General features: G+C 41.9%; 1 pseudogene; it reads left to right on the forward strand.

Moving 5' to 3' along the window:
* The first annotated feature begins 2,681 nt into the window (after positions 1-2,681).
* LOC116671017 (stonustoxin subunit beta-like) lies at positions 2,682-4,692 on the forward strand (annotated as a pseudogene).
* Positions 4,693-20,593: the final 15,901 nt, after the last annotated feature.

Consider the following 20,593-nt stretch of genomic DNA (forward strand, 5'->3'; position numbering starts at 1 on the left):
AGTTAAAGTACAATTTTGCCATAAATAGTTTGCTCATTTCTGATGTTTGCTGTGTTGACAGATAAATGCAGACTATCTTCTGGAATAAAATAGCCTGCGTAACTATCATGCTAATGTAATTACTTTTAATTTATTTTTTTAACTAAACCGTAACGCCAATCAACAAATGAATTAAGTACTAAAACAATGTCACAAGATAAATGCAGACTATCATACTGATGATAAACACTTAAAATATATGTCATTCCCTAAAATATATCAGAGTTAGGCAACTGAAAAACCTTATAGCTTGCAACTTTGATCCAAGTTGCAGCTATAGAAGGATTTGTGACTTCCTCTTCTGGTTTGACAACACAGCAACATTCAGTTCCTGCTTTTGTGCTACTTTCTGGTGAACAACAATATTGTATAACCTACATTGCCTTGCGAAGTATCTGCCTCCTTGAACCTTTCACCTTTTGACACATTTCAGGCTTCAAACAAAATTTTAATTTATTGTGAATAATCACCAACAAGTGGGACAATTGTGAATGTCGAACGAATCTATTGATTTTTAACTTTTTTAGCAAATAAAAAACTGAAACGTGGTGCGTGTAAAGATCGGCCCCTTTACTTTCAGTGCAGCAAACTCACTCAGAAGTTCAGCGAGATCTCTGAATATCCGATGTTGTCCTAAATGACTGATGGTGATAAATAGAATCCACCTGTGTGGTCAAGTCTCTGTATAAATGCACCTGCTCCGTGATGGTCTCAGGGTTCTGTTGAAAGCCCAGAGAGCATCTGGACCAGGAACACACACAGGCAGGTCCGTAATACTGCTGTGGAGAAGTTTAAAGCCGGATTTGGATACAAAAAGATTTCCCAAGCTTTAAACATCCCAGGGCACTGTGCAAGCGATCATTTTGAAATGAAGGAGTATCAGACCACTGCAAATCTACCAAGACCTGGCACTGGTCCCTGTAAACCTTCAGCTCAGACAAGGAGAAACTGATCAGGATGCAGCCAGAGGCCCATGATGATCTGGGATAACTGCAGAGACTACAGCTGAGTGGGAGAGTCTGTCCAGAGGACAACAATCAGTCGTACACTGCCACAATCTGGCCTTCATGGAAGAGTGGCAAGAAGAAAGCCATTTCTCAAGACATCCATAAAGTCTCGTCTAAGTTTGCCACAAGCCACCTGGTAGACCCACCAAACATGTGAAGAAGGTGCTCTGGTCAGATGAAACCTAAATCAAACTTTTTGGCCCAATGCAACGATATGTTTGGCGTAAAAGCACACAGCTCATCACCCTCAACACACCATCCCCACCTGTCCAACATGGTGGTGGCAGCATCAGGGTCTGGGCCTGCTTCTCTTCAGCAGGGACAGGGAACATGGTTCACATTGAGTGGAAGATGGTGCAGCCAAATACAGGACCATTCTGGATGAAAACCTGTTGGAGTCTGCAAAAGACCTGAAACTGGGACGGAATTTATCTTCCACAAGACAATGATCCCAAACATCCGCAACTCACAAAGGAATGGTTCACAAATAAACGTATCCAGGTGTTAGAATGGCCAAGTCAAAGTCGACCTGAATCCAATCCAGATCTGTGGAAAGAACTGAAAACTGCTGTTCACCAACGCTCTCCATCCAACCTACTGAGCTCCAGCGGTTTTTACAGGAAGAATGGGCAAGATTTCAGTCTCTCGATGTGCAAAACTGATAGAGACGTCCCCCAAGAGACCTGCAGCTGGAATCACAGCAAAAGGGGGCTCTACAAAGTATTAACGCAAGGGGGCCGAACAATTTAGCACGCACCACTTTTCAGTTTTTTATTTGCTAAAAAGGTTTAAAATTTCCAATAGATTTCGTTCCACTTCACAATTGTGTCCCACTTGTTGTTGATTCTTCACAAAAAATAACATTTTTATATCTATGTTTGAAGCCTGAAATGTGTCAAAAGGTTGAGAAGTTCAAGGGGGACCAATACTTTCATAAGGCACTGTATAAGAGCTTAAGCAAACCATCTGGTCGTAGTCTCTTTGTACAGATGTGTCACCAAGAGAACTTTTAACTAACTTTCTCAATGACTACACATGATTATTTAGCAATGAGCACAACCACACATTTTGTTAATGCAATATTTCTACAATACGCAAAGTTGATCAGCCAAAGTGAAAAGATTCCAGGGGTCTCATGTTACTCTTTTCGTCCATTGGGAAATACAGAGGATGCCTGAAAATATATTCTAAGCGGATTTTCATTTATTTCCTGCTTTCACAGAGGTTAAGTAGCCTGCGAATTGAAAGTTATTAGTGTGAAAGATGTGAAATATTATCCACATGAATGATCAAACTTTTATGGAATATCAGTGGATATAATTGTTTGTTCGTGGACAACGTCACAGAGATATGTCAGTAAGGGAAGTAGAAATGTTACTTTGTAATGTTTGGTAATTTTTGCCACTTTTCAGTTAGAATTCACCACGTTACGGAGCCAGAAAAGACTTTGCCCGCATGTTAACACGTTAATTAAGTTAATTTTTTATACAGTAGATCAAAAGTGTCCAGCGTGTGCAACCTTTTTGTCTTTATGCAATGTTCAGACATGAGACCCCTCCTGTGCAGGAGGCATGTCAGAGGGAGGGGTCACAAGCTTTCTGACAGCATATAAGGAATCTCACAGCATCAGATCATCACACTGGAAGCTCCTTGAAGTCAAGAAGACTCTCACACACAACTCATCTGATCTACTCAACTTCACCAGGTGAGAACAACCTGGGTGGACAGAGACAGAGGGTGACATGAAGAGATATGTATTTAGACTTTTACTGAACTGTGTAAAACTGTCAGTGTCAGACTAGAGTCTACAGGGTATTACTGTATTTCTGAGCCTCATAGACTGTCAGTCAGTCTGTCTCTTTAAGTGCTGAAGGCTGTGTTCTCTTTCCTCACCAGGTTGGAGAAATGGCCTCAGATCACATGACCGTTGCTGCCCTGGGTCGACCTTTCACCCTGGGAATGCTCTATGATGCTCGCACAGATCAACTGATCCCAGGTAAGTGTTGACTACATTCAAAATGTTTCTAAATTTTTCACAGTTCTACTTAAAGGAACTCAGAAGTAATTTCACAAAGCAGTAAAAATATTTCAACCATAGGCGTAGAAGACAACCCACTCCCAAAAGAGATCAAAATAACCATTCAGCCGTAATCCTAACCCATAACCTTGAGTAATTCGCAAATGCTTTGTAATTCTACTACTTAGTTGATGATTATATGATATGATTATAAGTATACAAGAAGTTTTATTGTGTTGTTATGGAGTGCATTGATATTGTTGTATAATGTTACCATACCCTCTATTCCAGTAGTTCATTAATTAAGTAGGCTCATGTCAAAGAATCAAGCAATGAATATAGAAGTTGTTTAGGAAAATGCTGACAGAAGAATAATCTGAAACATTTAGAAATTTAAATTATTAGTTTTCAGACTTTACATTAAATGATTTGCCTGCTTCATCAGATGACTGATGCTTTCTAATTTCTATAGGTATGACATTGTGGGATGATGAAACTCTGCAAGGCAAGATAACTGAAACCTCTCAGCGAACCAGTGCTTTTCAGATTTCTGCTTCTGACTCCACTGAATCCAAGTGCAAGCTGCTGGATGTTGAAGTTTCTCTGAAGGCCAGTTTCCTGGGTGGACTGATAGAAGTCGGAGGATCTGCCAAGTATCTGAATGATAAGAAGAAATTCTACAATCAGAGCAGAGTGACGTGTCAGTACAAAACTACCACCAACTTCAACCAGTTAAACATTGAACAACTAACCATGCAGACCCAACAGATGGAGGTCATTAATAAGAGCTCAGCAACACATGTAGTCACAGGCATCCTTTATGGGGCAAATGCTTTCTTTGTGTTTGACAGTGAGAAGTTAGAGGCCAGCAGTGTTCAGGACACCCAGTTCAGCATGTACGCTGCAGTAAACATGTTACAGTTGGTTAGTGTTAAGGCAGAGGCTCAGGTCAAGATGACTGAGGAACAAAAAGCCCTGACTAAGAATTTATCCTGCAAGTTCTACGGAGACTTCATTCTTAATAGAAACCCTGCATTATTTGAAGATGCAGTGAACACCTACGTACAACTCCCAAAGCTACTGGGAGAAAAAGGAGAGAAGGCTGTTCCAGTGAAGGTCTGGATGATGCCGCTGAAGAATTTCCACTCCAAAGGGGCTGAACTGAAGAAAGAAATCAGCCATGGAGTAGTTGAGAAGGCGCAGAATAGTCTAGACAAATTAAGGGAAATAGGAATGAGATGCAACGATTCTCTGGAAGACAACGTGGTGGAGAACTTTCCTGTTATTCGAGAAGAGTTGAGCACTTTCAAAAAATTGTGTGGTAGTTATGCATCGTAAACTCCAGCAGGTTGGGGAAGGAAAGAAGAAGTTGAACGAAAGAAGAAACTTCCCTCCATCCTCGTGAAGGAAAGAAGATGAGAGCTCACTAGACCAACTCTTTGAAGACAAAGACAAGTCCCCATTCACAGGAAAAACTAACAGTGGCTGGATCGTAAAGAGAGAGAAATCAACGTCATCAGATCCTGTGTAGATACCATGGAGGGAACAAAGATCGTCCCAATCAGAAAGAGTGGACAGAGGTTCTTGCTCCAGGTGTAGAAATGCTCTGTGCTTTGTTTCACCTCAGTGGAAAGGGGTGATACGACTTGATGGATGGCCGACTATTGGACTTCCTAAATTAGGAAGTACCATGAAGACCCTGGTTCTACTCCGATGAAGTTTACACCAAAATGAGAGGAAAAGCCAAAACTTAATTCCTCTTGCCAAAGCACAGCAGCCAACAGTCAATTCCGTTTCTCATGCAACCATTGCAAACAAGAAACTACCCAGGAGCAACCATCTACCATTACAAGAACGGCTTCTGGTCTGAAGACTTACAAAGCCTGTCCTCCTCCTGTGGAGACATCACAGACAGAAGAGATATGATCTGGTGTAAGTCTGTTCATGCTTTTTAATTTAAAACCTGCTGTTATAATAACTCCTCCAGAAACGTTGACCATCAGATAACTGATTGTTGGTCTCTCCATCAATGCCTGTGATCTCAACCTGGACCCAACACTGTGAAGGCTGGCTCAATCTCTCCGAGGGGGAAACAGAAGGCAACATTGGAGAATGGCAGACTATCCTGCCCCAGAGAGGTTTGAGAAAAGAATCAAGTGTGTTGTGAGAGGTTATCTGGGAAACATTACTGGGAGTTTGAGTGGAGTCAGTGTTCCAAAGAATCAATTTATGCTGCCGTTGCATACAGGGAAATTGACAGAAAATCAGACAGTCGTCTTGCTGAATTTGGAGGAGGGAATACCATATCATGGTCTTTTGGCAAAAAAGTTGCAATTGGGGAATACTCACTTAACGCATGGCATAATGGTAAGGTGTGGAGCGGTTCTGTTCCCTCTGATGGCTGTAGCAGAGTGGGGGTGTATCTGGACTGGCCTGCTGGCACTCTGTCCTTCTACAGAGTCTCCTCTAACACACTGAAGCACCTCTACACCTTTTACACCACATTCACTGAGCCTGTTCACCCAGGATTCTGGGTTTATAATACATCCAACTATGTGCACCTGCATCCAGTTAAATAAGAGCAATAGCTTGTTAGATTCTTGGTCTGTAAATATGGATATGGGTTTACATTTGATCTTAAACATGCTTCACAAATGTTAACACAGCATTCAGACCCAGAGGGACCAGGATCTTTGATGTAATCAGGGGGCTGGATGTGGGATCTTCTGTCTATATGTTCATGTTGATTTGATGCGCAGCCGTCGTCTGAAACTAGTTACTACTTCAGATTTATATTAAGTTTAAGCTTCCATTGCTTGATAGATAACACAAATAATTTTAATATTACATTTATATTCTAATTCCTGATACTCAAAAATATAGAACTTAAATTGATAGACAATTGCTTCGTCATAACTAGTACGTTGAAATTTAACTCATAACTGATGCAAAAAAAAATTATTAACTTGTTTTGTTGAAATAATCATGTTGGTGATGGGATATAAATTAGCTTAAGTTCCTTTTTGTTTTATTTCGGTTTGTTTTTTCTTCTCTGTGCAGTATTTCTTTAAACTCTTTCAGAACACAAGAGGAATCATTCAGTTTGTCTGTAAAGTCTGTGTTTTGGTTCAGTTGACGACTACTGTGTGAGGATGAGAGTCATGGGAACATTCTTGTTACATGTTGAGGACATTGCTGATGTTTATAGAGTTGAAGAAATGTATTTTCCTGTTAATCAGTTGTTGATTTGATCTCAAACTGGTTAGAGCTTCACAATCAGTTTAACCTTTCATCGCATGTTACATCACAGATAACTCTTTCTGTAACTTTGTATTCTATCTCTTGATACCTAAATATATCTAGCTTCTACATTACTATCAATCAATACTTTGTCTCTCCAAGTATATAAACTCATATCTCTAAAAGAAACAGGAGTCACTGTTAAAACAGTTTAGTTGAAACCCGCTGAGTGCTCAGAGATGAAGACATGTCAGATTCTGAGACACTGCAACACTGTTGGACATGTGATCTCTTCTTGAGCAGAATATTCAATAAAGTGGAGACCTGACTTCACCACTGGTGTGCTACTATTTCTTTAGATTAAAAAAGTTGACTTACCAAAGATTATAACCTTTATTTTCATGAACAAAGCATCTTTAATGCAAAGAATCCTACAATGATAGAACATAACTCCTCAGGGGGGGGTTGGGCGTGGTGAGGGGAGGAGGGGGGGGGGGACGACCGTGTCGGCTCATTGCGGGCGCTCCGGGGAGGACTTTATATAAACTTCTTCTGTCAGCGTCATAAGAACACTCGAAATTACAAGTTAAAATTTGAGTAAGTGATCAAATGGATTTTAACACGAAGCGCTGCTGTCAGCTAAATTCAGGTCCTGGGATATAGTGGATCCCAGTAACCTGAAGGATTCTACAGCAGAGACAGGGCTGTTGAGTATGGTGATGGGGGGAAGAGTGGGGGGTCTCTTCCTGAAGTCCACGATCATCTCCACAGTTTTGAGCGTGTTGAGCTCAAGTTTGTTTTGACTGCACCAGAGAGCCAGCTGATCCACCTCCCGTCTTTAGGCCAACTCATCACCGTCCCGGATGAGGTTGATGACTGGGTAAAAATGGGCAGCTCGCATTAAAGAGGCTTTGTTCTTATGTTGCAATAGAAGGCAGTTTATACATTTTAAGGAGGATCTGTTTTTACATGGCTGTCCATGGCTGTCCATTTTTCAGGAAGTTGAGACCAAGTAATTTATGAAACTGTGTCAATATTGGCAACAATGCACTAGAGTTTTGCAGAGAGAGCTTTTGCTAATTTTGACAGTACCGCCTTGACTTTGACAGTCGCTGTTGACTACATGCTGGACCCTGATCAAACATAGCATGATGCACAGAGGTGATGGGTGTGGGGCCAACGGGTTAAACACAAACTCACTGTATGTCGGATTGGAAAAGTTGCAGCTGACACAGTGATGGTCTGCTGCGCCTCGTGCTTGTTAGCATACAGCTTCGGCAAAAAAATGGCAAAAGTGAGAAATAAGAAATAAAGTCACACTAAATGATTAAAACCAGCCAGGACAGCAAATCAGGGATCTCTCTCTCTCCACTCCTATACCTATTCTTCTTCTGTTTCTCTAATCTCTCTATCTGGTCTCTCTCTCTCTCTCTCTCTCTCTCTCTCTCTCTCTCTCTCTCTCTATGCTGGAGAAACTACTGTCTAGGTGACAGACGTCCACATACGGCCCAGTGACAGCTGACGATCGGCTCGACTTTTCAGTACTTCAAAGTAACAAAAACTCTTTGATGTTGTAATGCAGAAGCAACTGCACAACACTCACACACACACACAACACACACAGATCAATGGCCATACACTCAAAAACATGGAAGAACGGCCACACACAAGACTGAACGCAACTCACACACAAAGGCCGGACACACTCATTTGTCTCATTTCACACCAATGAGCTCTCCTTCCTCCCTCATTGTATCCCCCTTTAGAGACACACACACACACACACACACACACACACACACACACACCACACACACACACACCTCTCTCACACACTCATTTGTTCTCTATACATCACAGAACCCTCCTGCTCCCTCTCCCAGCAGGTCCAATTACAAATTACAAATCATTGATTAGGCCATCTGTGTGTGTGTGTGGTGGGTGTGGTGTGTGTTTGTGTGTGTGTGTGGTGTTGTGACCATGAGTAGTTTAATCAGGCGTGTTAGCCCACTAATGAATGAAAGCTGGGCCTCCTCTATCAGACCCTTAAGGACCTTCCCTGTGTGTTAGTTACAGTGAGTAAATGTTCTTTATCGATGTTTCTCTGGTGAGGCGTTCACTGTCTCCCCTGTACACGTGTGTACTGTCTGTCATTGCTTTTGGTGTTTTTCACCCATGTCCTTCCTGTCCCAAATTGTCCCCACTTTTTAAAAATGTTCTCGTTTTTTTGTGTCCTCCTCCTACAAAAACATCCTCTAACAAAACAACAACAAAAAAATTGTCTGTTAGCAAAACTGACCGGATGTTTTTTTTATCATAAGTAATGTAATCATAACAGATACATTACATTACGTTACATTACAACAGCGTTGATCTGTGAATTACACTCAACCTGTAGTGGCACCAGATCCCAAACAGGTCCAGTGTTACTCAGTGTTGCTTTTAAATTGTCCTTAGTTAACAAAGATGTCTTCGCTTTCCTAAAAATGTGCTCACTTTTTGACAATGTCCTCTATCTCTAAAAAGATGTCCCCACTTTCCAGAAGTCTCCTCCAGTTGTGCCTCCTGTATTTAAGATTAATTTCCCAGTGGGCAGACTCAGTCCAGGAGAATAAATCCCATTTAGTTCAGATTGCTACACTTTCCCTTGAAGAGTTTAAAGGACAGCGCCGACTGCGCTGCATCAGAAACTGTGGATGTAATGTATTAGTTTGAGCTCTTCTGGACTCAATCTGCACTGAGCTGCTCCACCGGATCATAACGGCACCGCGGGACTCTTCCATCATGGCCGTCAAGAAACTAATCTTCTCCGGTGTTGCTGCGGTGTGTATCTACGAACGTGTAAACACACACACACACACACACTGACTCAATAAAAGGCGGTTTTCTAACTTCATCGCTGTCTGTTTTCCTATCTATCTATTTATAAATGTGTTCCTTTGGATTAAACAGCATTATTGATTCTGTGTTGTGTGTGTGTGTGTGTTCTGTTTCACTACAGCAGGCTGATCACGTGCTGCGGTGCACAAACACAGAGGGATCAATGACATTATTAAACAATGTCTGCCTGCAGGTAAAGAATCCTCAGGCTGTGTGTGTGTGTGTGTGTGTGTGTGTGTGTGTGTGTGTGTGTGTGTGTGTGTGTGTGTGTGTGTGTGTGTGTGTGTGTGTGTGTGTTTCCATGACAACTGAGCAGAACTCCCTCTGCAGAACATGCGATGCGGTTGAAAGCAGTGGTTATAGATTCATGTGGTCTGCACCTTGCCTACTAATCCCCGCACCTGCCCGGCAGCCAATTAGAAACGAGCCTTAATTGTGCTTAACACATCACGTCTTTGCATTCCCATGTTGCATCAACATGTCACACACCGTGTCATGTCCTGACTGCCGTCTCTGATCTGCAGACCTCCCCCCGGCTGCCCTGAACTCCGAGTCTGTCCCGGTCCTCCCGGCTGTCCGCGGCTCTGACAGGCCGTCCGTTCGGCCATGTTTTTCTCACCTTCTGGCCTCCACCTGTTTCCGCCCGGCTGACGCTGCTCCTGTAACCCCCAGCAACCCGCGATTAATTGTAGATGCACGAGGCAGGAGGCGAGAAGATGTCACACACGTCAGGTCGGATTATAAATACTGCCTGGGAGGAGAGAGAGAGAGAGAGAGAGAGAGAGGAAGATGAGAGGATGAGGAGCTGAATTAAACTTACTACACTCACTCTTCTATTGATGTGTCTATGTAGCCTATGAGTATGAAACAAAGAGGAGCTGGGCAATATATCGGCATTATATCAATATCGTGATATGAGACTAGATGTCGTCTTAGATTTTGGATATTATAATGTCATAATATTGTAATGGACATAAGCAGTGTCTTTTCCTGGTTTTGAAGGCTGCTTTACAGTAAAGTGATGTCATTTCCTGAACTCACCAGACTGTTGTAGCTGTTCTATTATTGGCCTTTGCCCACTTAGTCATTATATCTACACTACTCATGATTTTGTATCAAAAATCTCATTGTGTAAATATTTTGTGAAAGCACCAACAGTCAACTCTACAATATCGTTGCGGTATTTGGTCCAAAAGTATCGTGATATTTGATTCTCTCCATATTGCCCAGCCTTAGCAGGGAGTGGATTTCAAGGTAAAGTTATGTGATAAAAATGAAACAAAGTCGTCCAGAGAGCTAATACTCCCACTCCGACCGATCATCCAATTGTGGGATACAGCAAATCTTTTTCATTCAAGGTAGAGGAATATTTCAGTGAAGACCACATCTTGAATTATGTGTATTTTGATCCACATAAAAAGATCATCTGGACTCTCGCTCCTTTAATTAACTTACTCACTATAATTCACCGAGTCAGGTGTGACAGTAATTTTGGAAAGTGAGCTCAGTCTTAGAGAATGGGGATGATTTCAGAAGGTGAGGACATTTTGTCCAGGCCTAACTGTGTCTGATGATTTAATGACATTATTTTAGGGTTTAGAACGAGGTCTAGATTAAAGTTAGGTCGAGGCTTGGCTGAAGCGAATGCATTGTTTCAGTGCGGCTCCTCATTGGTGCTTAGTGCTCGCCCGTCAGTGATCCGATGGGGGGAGCTGTGGATCTGTGAAAACAGCTTCTTTGCTGCTTCAGGAAGCTGGACTCAGCATCCCCCCCCCTTCTGTGAGTGTACATGTTAACTTCCACTGTTCCACTTTTCTACACGTTGGCCACTACAGTCCCCTCTGTTAGCATCACACATTGAAATATCTATTTCTCTGGGCTTTTTTTGGGTGGTTTGAAATCTGAGATTAGAGAGTCTGCTGCTGAAAAGAAAAGTAAGAAAATTAAAACATGCACACACACACACAAACACTCACATTTAGTGCGTCTCACTATCTTTGTGGGGACCGGTCATTGACATAATGCATTCCTTGCCCCGTACCCTAACCTTAACCCTCACAACTAAATTCCTAACCCTAACCTTAACCCTCACCCTAAACACCTAAAACCAAGTCTTAACCCTTAAACAGCTCTTTAAAGTTGTGGGGTCCAGCATCTTGGCCCTACTAAGCCGTCCAGACCCCACAAGTTTAGTGTATTCCTGGTTTTTGGACCGCACAAATGTAGTTAAATGAATGAATGAATGTGTGGGGTGTGTGTGTGTGTGTTGGGTGTGTGTGTGTGTGTGGTGTGTGGTGTGTGTGTGTGTGTGTGTGTGTGTGTGTGTGTGTGTGTGTGTGTGTGGTGTGTGTGGGTGTGTGTGGGTGTGTGTGTGTGTGTGTGTGTTGTGTGTGTGTGCCAGAAGAGATTTGTATGGTAAGAACTGGATACACAGAGAACCTGGGCTTTTATGGGATTTTCTGGATTATAACAGGAGGTTGTGCAATTACATTTCTACTTCTCTCTCTCTATCCGTCTCTCAAAAAAAAACCTTGTTGTGTCCCCACTTGTCTGTATGAGGTTGTTGTGGGCGAGCGACGTGGTTTTGATTCTCAGTGTTCTGCATTCCTGCGAAGTTAGTTAAAGCCACAGGGGAGCGGAAGCAGCGCTGGTTGAGACGCCTGAATTGTGTGTGTGTGTGTGTGTGTGTGTGTGTGTGTGTGTGTGTGTGTGTGTGTGTGTGTGTGTGTGTGTGTGTGTACTGAGCCGGAGCACTGAGGATGTTATCGACTGCAGCAGTTATTCTGTGTGATGAAAACAAAAGATTCAGTGGAGTGTTTCTGAGATCAGTGAAACACGTTCCTCCTTTAGACTGATAATCCATGAATCTACTCACAGTCATGTGGTCTTGCTTGGCCAGACCTTCCTCCACAGCGCTGCGGAGATTTTGAAGATTGTTTTAAGTTGCCTCGTGTTGTGCGGGCACAATAAAACTTCCTTATTTACAGTTTTGTTTTCTGTCCCGATGTTATTATTTGAAACTGTTTGCGCCCTCCTCCCCTAGACTACTTTGGCTCGTAACAATATTATATTAATCAGACGTTTACTATTACTGGTGAAATGGTGTTGAACCGGTAATCTGTTCTATTCATATGCAAGCCTGCAGGTGAAAGAGTCCTAGGCCTACTAGTCCCATTCTGAGGCTGCAGCACCATTAACATAATTATAATTCACAATCTTTTATTTCAAAGTGTTTGCACCAGCAATACTGGGGAACTTTTTTATTCTTTTTTTTTTTTTTTTTAAATGGCTCTTAATGGTTTTGTGTCCAGGGAACACTGCAAAAAATTCAGAGCGAGTCACATTCTTCTGACGGTTCCTTGCTATAAAGGGGCTTTAGTAATATGCTCCGCATCAACTATGTTATGAAGAAAACTGCGAAGAGAATCTGCTGGGATGTGGAGCACGTCCACGATGGGGGACGTTAGTGATACGAGGACGGATAAGGTCATGTAGGCTACGAGACTGATGGACTCTAAGAAAAACCATACCGCTCCAACAGGAAGTTATCTGGAAATGAAAATACATCAATAGTCATAGACGCGACGTATGTTCAACTCCCTGCAAAGTATCCATCTTCTTCATCAACGGGATCGTAGACAACAGGAAATGTCATGTTAGAGAATAAAACTTCTTATAGTCTGCTTTACACCGTTAATAAACCAACACTGTTTTTTATTTTTTTATTCATGCAGGTAACCCACTGGGCTAAAATGCACCTGATACAGACTGAGAGAAAAAAACCTGGCCCCGACCGGGTTAGGTTCACACACCGTTACCATAGAAACTGACTCCGGTGTTAAGTTGCCTCCCTTTCTGAAGCCGAACACTCAGCATTTGAACTAAACCTGCTTTCTGAACCGGGCCCCAGGTTCCTCTCAGCCTCGTTACTGTGGACACAAGTTGTGATTGACAGCTGTGCTTCTGCCCTCGCTGGCTCCACATCTGTCAGGCTGATGGTGAAGGAAACTCAGACTGTGTTTTTTTTTACCGCAGTCGAAGCCAAACTTCTTTTGGTGGAATCAAAATGAGGTTTTGACATCCTGTCGACGCGTTCTCCGAGGCCTACATTATTCAGAGACTGAGGAACTCCTGAAGTCTCTCCTGCTGCTCTACCTCGGTCCTTTTGAATCTTAGATTTTTTAGGATTGACCAGTTTCTTCAGTCCAGGGAGATGATGCACATTTGGCTGGTCAAGCTAAAAGCTCCTTTAAATGTCAGGTGAGTGAGTTGGATTACACTGGAAATGCTTCAACAGTGTGTGAGTTTGGGAGGATAATAAAGAGAAATACCAGGCTGGTCAGTGACTGTGAAATAATTTGTACAACTGATCAGATCTCTTTAGACAGAGTAACTTAAAGCTGAACCAATTAGTTAATTGTTAAGTTGATCAACTATTTTAATCAATCCGTCATTTTTAAAGCAAAAATCCCAAACTGTCTTTTGTGAGATGTGATTTTGAAGTTCATTTTATGAATGTTTTTACTTACTATATTAAATAAAAGCAGATTAATTGATAATCAAAATATTATTCACATTTTCAAGCTAGCTGTAGGGCTACATCCAGTAAGCCAGCAGCTAGCCCAAGCTAGCTGTGGGGTAGAGCCAGCAGCTAGCCCAAAAGTCTTCCAGCCAATAACCGACAAGGATTTTGGGGGTTGGGGGGGGGTTAGTGCACAGAAGAGAGGGGACGGGATGAGAAGAAGGGAGGGAGGGGCGAGCTAGCCTCGTTTTATTTGACAATACTCAACGTCAGCAAGAGTAAGTCACCCAAATTGCTCAGAGCACCTTAATATTGTACACAACTTGTTGTGTGTGCCATCGCCCCCCCCCCCCCCACCCCCCCCCCCCCCCCCCCCCCCGTGGCAGTAAACAGTGCATAGTCAGTGTTGTCTAATAACCAGAATGAGACAGCAGCTCAGCGGGGACACACGAACAAACACACACACACACACACACACACACACACACACACACACACATACACACATATGCACACGTCCGGCAAAGTTTAAGTAAAAGGTATTTCCAGCAAAACATTAATATTTTGCGATCGTTAGTGTTTTATGCTTTAATATTTGAGGAATTGACATGTAAAAGCATATAATGCAGTATTTCTATTTTTTTTTACTTTATACTTTTACTCCAATACATTTGGAGAAATTACTGCTCTTTTACTTCAATATAGTTGTGTAGATGACGATCTTAAAAACAAAATCTTATGACATGAAGTACCTCGACTACTAAGGTACACGCCCCTCAGTTTAACATATATACATTTTACAAAGACAACAAACTCTCTCTCTCGCAATAGAATAACCATGTAAGTTGTGGCATTGTCATGACCCTGTAAAGTTATTCACCCCTTATAATATGTACGATGATATTGACTTGAACAAATGTATCAAACTTCCCATGGATTATTAAAAACACATTGAGCCATGTGATTTCATGTGTTTTCATTCCAATGAAGGATTTCTTGTGGGGATGTCCTGCGTTCCTCCCCCTGTGGGTCAAAGGGAGCTTATTGGTAGGTTTCTGTCACACTGATGGACTAACAATATTCATATTTATGAAAATATAATGTCTTTGTGCTGAAACGCTGAAGGCACTTTCAGCACCATGGACAGCGTCTCTGTCCTCACACAGAGAGCTGCTCTGGGTGAAGACAGAGACCAGAGTCAGCACCATGGACAGCGTCTCTGTCCTCACCCAGAGAGCTGCTCTGGGTGAAGACAGAGACCAGAGTCAGCACCATGGACAGCGTCTCTGTCTTCACACAGAGAGCTGCTCTGGGTGAAGACAGAGACCAGAGACGGCGTCTCTGTCCTCACACAGAGAGCTGCTCTGGGTGAAGACAGAGACCAGAGTCAGCGCCATGGACAACGTCTCTGTCCTCACCCAGAGAGCTGCTCTGGGTGAAGACAGAGACCCGAGTCAGCACCATGGACAGCGTCTCTGTCTTCACCCAGAGAGCTGCTCTGGGTGAAGACAGAGACCAGAGTCAGCACCATGGACAGCGTCTCTGTCTTCACCCAGAGAGCTGCTCTGGGTGAAGACAGAGACCAGAGCCAGCACCATGGACAGCGTTCCTGGCACGCGGCTGAAAGCTTCACATCACCAATCAACAAACAAGTCACAAACAAAGTGAGTGTGTAAATAAACAGATTTTAATTAATAAAGGGCTGTGGGGTTTGAGACTGTAGAAAGACTCCAGCAGTGGTGCATAATTCCATATTCATATTCCCACATTTGTACATAATTAACTGGTTCCTGGAAATATATAAACATGTTTAACTTCACAGTTTAGTCATCCACTGCAGCCTGACTTCACATAGTCTGGATCAGGAGAGTTATCACTGCATATCAGAAAAAAATACTGTATTTATGTTCTTTATGCAGTTAATGGTATGAACTAGTGTAAATTATGGGGCGACTTCATTTTTCGACATGCAGATAAATTACACAACAAAAAATGATCTTTTTGAAATTTGTGAAACTGTCCGAACTTTAATTCAATAAAATGCGGGTTGAAAAGCTCCTACGACCCAGGAACTGGGCTGAACCGAAGGAAGTACACATCCAGGATAAAGCCTGACAAGATTTTATTTCTTTCTTTCCTCTCCTGCTGCTCGGTGTGTTGCTGTTCTCAAATTCCCTTTGTTACAGAAAAAAACTACAAGCTTGGATCTAGCAGGCTACGCGCTGAAGGTGGTGAGTTTTGAAGATGATTTGGTTGGATTGCTGTGGACAAAATACACATAAATACAGCAAATGACACTTAACCTTAAAATTACCCATCTTTTTACTAAGTTTACTCACTTTACTGTATGAACATTTAATATTGTTTTATAACAATAACTATAATATTGTTGTTGTACCTTCTTTTGCAGGATACAAATGTTCCTTCCTGACTATTTAGCAGAGCCACCAATTGAGATTGGTTTAAAGAAATGCAAACAACTCAAAGCCTTGTTTTATTTTTTTATTTTTTTTTCTCCTATCCAAGAATGGATCTGTGGTGTAGCCAGACCTTCCTCTACAGCGCATAACTCAAAACAAGCATCCCTTTTAGGACTGCTGAAGACCCTGAGGTTTGATTTTTATTCATTTTCTTCTTATACGCCAGATAAAGCTGGCAAGGGGACTGTTTGTTGGGATTGTTTTTTTGTTTTTTTTTGTAAAAAGCATCTCCATAACTATATAGCAACTGATATACTTGAGCAAACTTTATACCCAGATGAAAACTAAAAACTCAAAGCTAGTAAGTGGAGTTTGATTTGAGATTGTTCTGTTAACATCAGCACGTTTGTTCTACGACTCCATGATGAGGTGTGATGGACCGTTACAGCCTGTAGGTGTCGCTGTTCAGATGGAAACTATGGAGTCATGTACTGCATGAGTGTTGGCTGTCTCAGAACTTGGAGGTGTGTGTGTGTGTGTGTGTGTGTGTGTGTGTGTGTGTGTGTTCGCTCCCTCCTCTGGGATTTTGGTTTTCTCTACACGTCCCTCAGCACGAAGCCTCAGAGAAAAGAAGGGGACGCTTCATCAATAATTTAACATGCAATGCTGAAATCTGTCCCCTCCGGAGTTGTGTGCGGTTTCCCGTCTGTCCAGACAGCACGCTGAAGACTGATAAAGGCGATGGAAGACGAGGAGGACGAGCAGAGTCGAGGGAATGTTTGAACTTTCTGTATAAGACTGGATGTTTGAGAGGGAAGTTTTAAAAGTGTTGGAAGAGGAATAAAGGTGGGAGAACAGAGCGAGAGGTCAGGAAAACAATGTTGAAATCCACTGGCTCAGGGAAAGAGAGCTGGGAGGAGGTCGGACGCAGAGGTCAGACGCAGAGGTCAGAGGAGGTCAGACGCAGAGGTCAGATGAAGAGGTCGCCCAGCGAGGCGTTTTAGCAGAGCTGCTTGTTCTTCCAGCGCTCCAGGTGAGAGAACCCCCAGGTGCAGTAGACCAGATGATCTGTGCTGCTGTGCGTCGTCGGTCCATCTGTTCTTACGTGGACCAGGTTCAGTGTCAGGACCTCCGAGTGAAGACAGCTGTGTCTTCACTGCACCAGTTGGTTTTGACCCGTCAACTGCAAATCACACCAACTTTCATTGCTTTTCTTTTTTTGAGGATTTGATCTGGCTCTATTTGCTAGTTTGTCCGAATAAATGCATTTAATTAAACTTTTTTTTCCCAAAATTACTTTGTTCAAACTCAAATGCGGATTAAGCAAACACTGCAAATAGTCAAAACAAATAGTCCCCACTTCCTACTGTTGGTTTGAGCTGACAAGAAATTACTCCGACTTTATGGTTAAATTGAACAATTTTTGGAACATGCCTGTTTTCATAGAGCCACAGACTTCTTTTCCTTTTCATGAGATTTAACAATATGAAAAAACATAAAATATTTCCAGCTTTCTCCTTTTAAATCAGTGAAATGTATCTACTATATGTCATGCATAAAGATATGCACATATTCTGTGTTTATATATGCACGCTCATACCCACAAGCCTTTGGGTTTTTTGCACTGTATCTAAGCTGCCTTCAGCTACAGTAAAATCCTGAAGGAGAGACGAGATGGAGGAGAGACACACACACACACACACACACACTCTCTCACACACACACACACACACTCTCTCCTATGGGATGGGTGTGAACATAAATTAATCATTCATAGCCAAACCTGCTTCAGGCATGGCCTGCCGCCTTGAAATGAATGTTTTAATGGCGAGCAGAGCCGTCTTCATCTGGTTCTTTTTTTGCTTTCTGACATTCAATAAATATATTTATTTTCAAGCTTTCTCTGTCTCTCCTTCACTCAGGTATTCTCACACACACACACACACACACACACACACTTGCCATGTCAAGCTGAGACGAGCTGAAGCATTATGTTGACTTTTCTCAGCATGTGGTGTCGCTGTGACACCGCCTGATTCTCCTAAACTCGCCCGATGGCCACTGAAAGACATTCACTGACGTCTGAACAACACAAGCAGGCCCAGCCTCCTGTCCACCTTCTGTTTCTCTTTAAGTGCAGCCTCTAGTAGTCACTTGCTGTATTTAAGTCCTTTGCTTTTATTCGAGTTTTGTAATCCAACAGCACAAAGCTTACAAAAGAGTTTAATATGCTGGTTTATCTGTATCTGCAGTTTTTCTTTTGTCTGCTGCACCTCAGGTTTTTTGTTTTCAGAGTCCTTCTATCTATCTATCTATCTATCTCTCTATCTATTTATCTATCTATCTATCTCTCTATCTATTTATCTATCTATCTATCTATCTATCTATCTATCTATCCATCTATCTATCTATCTATCTACCACGCAGCCTGATTCCTCTTGAAGAGACTTAACTGTTGTAACTGAAATGGTCAAATTTACGTCTCAATAGGAGAAAGCATCTGCAGCAATTGCTTTCTCAGAAAGTTATGTCCCACATAAGCATGCAAATGCTTAAATGATAACTAAAACACTGCTTGGCCACCGTGTGTGTGTGTGTGTGTGTGTGTGTGTGTTTGTGTGTGTGTGTGTGTGTTTGTGAGAGAGAGATTAAGGGCTAAAAGAAAAAGTGGAATTATACTTTATGAATAGCAGAAGAGTGACGGCTGTGTTTGGACACGTTTTGGCTGAGAGGATTAGCAGCGTTGGTGCACAGGTGAGGTCAGGGTTTTCTGTTCAGTAGTGTCATTATCTCAATCATGTGTGTGTGTATGTGTGTGTGTGTGTGTGTATATGTCTGTGTGATTCAGTTGTGTATGCATCGGGGGTCTTGCTTGGATCTTGTGGTGTTTCAGCCCTGCAGCAATGCTCACTTGTCAGTCAGCACAGCTCACTGTTCACTCTGATCCTGCTCCATGTCGACTCAGACTCAACTCACTTTTGGTCTTTTTTTTTTTTTTTCTTAACCAACAGCTTCCTCACTATTTTAACAAAAAACCCAACATGTCAATGCACATTGTGTTTTAACTCACCATTTATTTTATTTATTTTTTGGATCAATTTTTATTTTTTTTATTTCTTATATTCAGAAAACATTCACAAACAATTACAAACAACACACTGGGACATAGGAATGTGTCCCAGGGCCTCAAAAATACAGAGGAAAAACGGGAGGGCAATAATACAACACATGCAGAAACACACACACACACACACACACACACACAAGACAAGGGACTAGTCACATACACAAAAGAAAAGCTGCAGCACAAACTCACAACATGGACTTTAAAGACTCAGCAATGCTGCGCCATGTGTCAAGTCCTTACCGGGGGTTCACCTGTGCGAGCCCTGGACAGTTATAGATCGATAGTTAGATATCTCCAATAAACAAGGATCCACGTATGAACAGACTAGTCATGAGGTGCTTTCTAACGGGTTGCAATCGTTCTCTTAGCAGCTGTAGGTCCAGCAAACGCAGCACGTTGTTGAGCTTTAGAGAGCTGGAAGGCTGACAGGTCATTCATGATCAAACATGGACAGCAACAGGTGTAGTATCTTTAATCAAGGCGGACATTTTGGATGAAATATTATTCCAGAACTGACCAACAGGAGAGCACTCCCAGAACATGTGAAGAAATATACCTTGTGCTTTTACAAAAAGGCTGTTAATTATTTGCTGCCTTTTACAGCTGTATTTGAGTGATTTTAGGTGAAAATAATTAGTTTAACTATGAAACAATGACACCAGGTCTTGAGTTTTCGTGATTCTGGGACTGTAAATGGAGCAAATTCTTTTAAGAGCTTCTCCAGGTTCATATTTTTTGTCATTAATGATAGACGAATGGGACTTTGCTTCCAAAAATCTCCAACTATTCTGTAAAAATGTTTGATTTTCAGTAGTAAATGATGCTCTGTATTCAAACATATCAGTCAGTGCCTGGAACTAAGGAGCATATTCATTTTAGAGCTCCTCCAGTTTCATATTTTTTGTCGTTTTATCCTAGAAATGAGGGACTTTAACTTTATAAAATCTCAATACTTATGACGTTTAATTGCTTGATTTTTAATATGGGTGTAGTAACCCCTGAAATAAATAGTTGTCTAGAAATGTTAATAATGTTATTAACAAAGAATAACTCCAACAATGCATTGCTTTCAAAATTTGATGGAATTGTAATTGTTTTGTAAAAGGGACAGACAAGGGTTAAATTTTTTTTTTTACTTGTGGTGAATACAATCCATTAATCTTGTTTTTATATGTACTTTGTATCAACACCTTATTTTGACAACCGGAAGTAGTCGCACGTGTATCGTTCGCTGGTCGAGCTGGGCCGTCAGAATGCATTTACCACATTTTCTGGTAAAAGAGCGCACTACAAATTTAGTGTCGGCTAATTTGATGATGGAGATCCGAGTGTCGGCTGGCT

The sequence above is a fragment of the Etheostoma spectabile genome, chromosome 21, assembly GCF_008692095.1.
Source record: "Etheostoma spectabile isolate EspeVRDwgs_2016 chromosome 21, UIUC_Espe_1.0, whole genome shotgun sequence".
Classification (NCBI taxonomy): domain Eukaryota; kingdom Metazoa; phylum Chordata; class Actinopteri; order Perciformes; family Percidae; genus Etheostoma; species Etheostoma spectabile.